This window comes from Otolemur garnettii, unplaced genomic scaffold (assembly GCF_000181295.1).
Source record: "Otolemur garnettii isolate 467f Iridium unplaced genomic scaffold, OtoGar3 scaffold00108, whole genome shotgun sequence".
NCBI classification, from domain to species: domain Eukaryota; kingdom Metazoa; phylum Chordata; class Mammalia; order Primates; family Galagidae; genus Otolemur; species Otolemur garnettii.
Genome location: NW_003852503.1, coordinates 4,382,000 through 4,384,721, shown reverse-complemented (window position 1 = coordinate 4,384,721; position 2,722 = coordinate 4,382,000). Strand labels below are relative to the sequence as shown.

Here is a 2,722-nt window from a genome sequence, read left to right as displayed (position 1 = left end):
GTCATTGTTGTTTGGTGGGTCTGGACTGGGGATTCGAACCTGCCACCTTAGGTGTACGTGGCTGGTGCCTTAGCCGGTTGAGCTATAGGCGCTGAGCCTAGTTTTGTTTTCTTAAACTGAGTTTTCAGTATAAAAAATGAAATTTGAGGTAAACATTCACAGAACCTGTGAATGGTGAATTATACATATATACGTGATTTTTTTTTTTTTTTTTTTTTTTTTTTTTGTGGAGCATTGTAATTCCAGGGAAAACAGTTGGAAAATATTTGAGTGTACATGTGTGGCTGCCTCTTCCAGAAATGGCTATGAATTGATTGCTGACTGATATAGGTCACAGAAATAGTATAATATCCTAGTGGTTTTCCAGAGCTGCAGGCCCCAACCTCCTGGCTGCAGTGGTCTCTTATGGACCAGGCTGCCCAGCAGGATTTTGAACAAGTTTCAGAATCAAGTGAAACTTCATCTGTATTTACAGCCACTCTCCCTTGCTAGCTGATATCACCACCTGAGCTCCACCTCCTGTCAGATCAGCAGTGGCATTAGATTCTTACAGGAGTGGGAACCTTACTGTAGACTGCGCATGCGAGGAATCTAGGTTGTGTGGTCCTGATAAGTATCTAATGCCTGGTAATCTGAGGTGGAGCTGAGGTGTGATGCTGACACTGATGAGCTGCTGCAAATACAGATTATCAGTAGTAGAGAGGTTTGATTACATGGGGACCATAATAAATCAAGTGCTTGCAAACTCATATCAAAACCCCCATCCCACCTCTGGCTATGGAAAAAAATTATCTTCCCTGAAATCAGTCCCTGGTCCAAAAATGTTGGTGACTGCTGCTCCAGAGGTAATTGAGGTACTCTTGTATCAGGGCTATCTGACAAGGTTACCAGAAATGCTTCTTATGTATAATTGCTTATTTCTTAGAACTTGACCATGGCACATTTTCAGGAATAGAAAGCTTAACTTCATTAGGTCTTATCTGTAAAAACTTGATTCTGATGATGTTTAAAAGCTTTATTTAAAGACATGCTCCTTTCCCTTTTAATAATTACGGTAGGAGTTTTCAAAATAGTGCCATTCGTACTGAAAGTCTAAATCAGCAAAATTATAAATATTTTGCTTCTTTTTTAGCAAAATACCATTATGTATGTAACGATACCCTATGGTAGTGTAATTTTTTAACATTTACGATATTTCAAATTTAGTGTAGGGCACATTATATTGCCATCATTTATACTTTTTTAAGTTAACTCAGGGAGTGTAAGTCAAGATTATAAAATTAGAAAGGACAGACTCAAGATTTTAACCTAAATTTTCTGGCTCTCAAGTTCTCAATTTTTTCACTTTTAATTATTGTCTTTCTATGTACTATATATTATTTTTCTGTCCTACTTCAGTAACTTTCAAACTTGACCAAGTGAGGGTTGGATTTTTCTCTTACAGGATACCTTCTAGTACCTCATCCTTTCTAATTTTAAATATCTCTGGAGGATAAAGCTCTGTCACTTCCTCAGGAGACTGAACAACATTCTGATCTTGTAGTCAGGAAGTTTTTCCTGATCTTAGCTCAAGCTTTTCTTTTAAGTTGTCCTGTTACTTGTATATATTTGCTGTAGCAGGCTAAATAATGCTCTCCTCCCATTTTATGTTTGTGACTATAAATGGCTCAGACAGCCACCACCTTTTCATTCTCCTATACTTGTTCCTTACTTAGCCAAGTTATATGTTGTCTCTTGATCTTTTGTCTAAAAATCAGCCTCTTTTAATATTTACCCAGTTGCACTCCCAGTGTAAAATAATTTTTTTTCTTAGCTGCCCTCCCAGTACAAAAGATGATATTCTGCATTTTATCTTGACCTATAGTCTGGAGAAGCATGTTCCAATTTTAGTTTTTTGGGTTTTTTTTGGTTTTTGGAAGAAGTTCTGACCTTGGTGATCACATTTATTGGAAATGTTGGAGAAAAATAAAAATGACATTTAGCTTAAGGAGTTGTGAGTTTATACAAATTAACTCATTTCAAGAGTGGAAGATCCTTGGCCATTTGTTAATAGAGAAATGTATGCAGGTTTCTCTCTTGAATGTCTTGCACATTTAAAGCGGCAACTGGACAAAGTCTCCTTGATAAATTCTTTGTATCAGCCAACTCTCAATGGAGGGGCAACCAGGACAACGCCATCTCCTCGGACAAAAAGCATTGGAATAATCCGTTTTGTTGATTTCTCTTCATATATTTCTTCATCAGTTTCTATAGTGGTCACAGTTTCTTCCACATCTCCCAATATCATATTTAAATGTTGATCATAAGCATGTAATCTGCCCCAAAGCTCTTGGTCATTTCTCACTTTCACATAAATTCGCTTACTCAGGCTGAGCCTGATAAGATCCAGAGGCTCCTCTACAGTGTTGGTAGTTTGTTGCTGGTCCACGTCGTCCGCCATGTTTCAAACCCTGCCCCAATTTTAGTTTTATTGTGATTCAGGGGGATCTTTGATTTTTATCGAGGCATAGCCCAAAATTATAGGTAAAGAGTTCTCAAGATCATTTTAATTTTAGTTTTTAGAATGGTGTAAGAGTTGTCACAGTCAAATGAAAGAAATTTATACAAACAATATAATTACCAAATCAACTAATTACTCACGTGATAAAAGACTTCTTTACAAAGTGATTTTTTCAAATATTAGTGCCCCTCATGTAACAGATATTATCAAATATATGACAAA

The 2,722-nt window shown here is 36.8% G+C and overlaps 1 pseudogene; it reads right to left on the bottom strand.

The window, feature by feature from the left end:
* Window positions 1-1,422: 1,422 nt before the first annotated feature.
* On the bottom strand, window positions 1,423-2,448 carry LOC111727478 (annotated as a pseudogene).
* Between the last annotated feature and the right edge of the window lie 274 nt (window positions 2,449-2,722).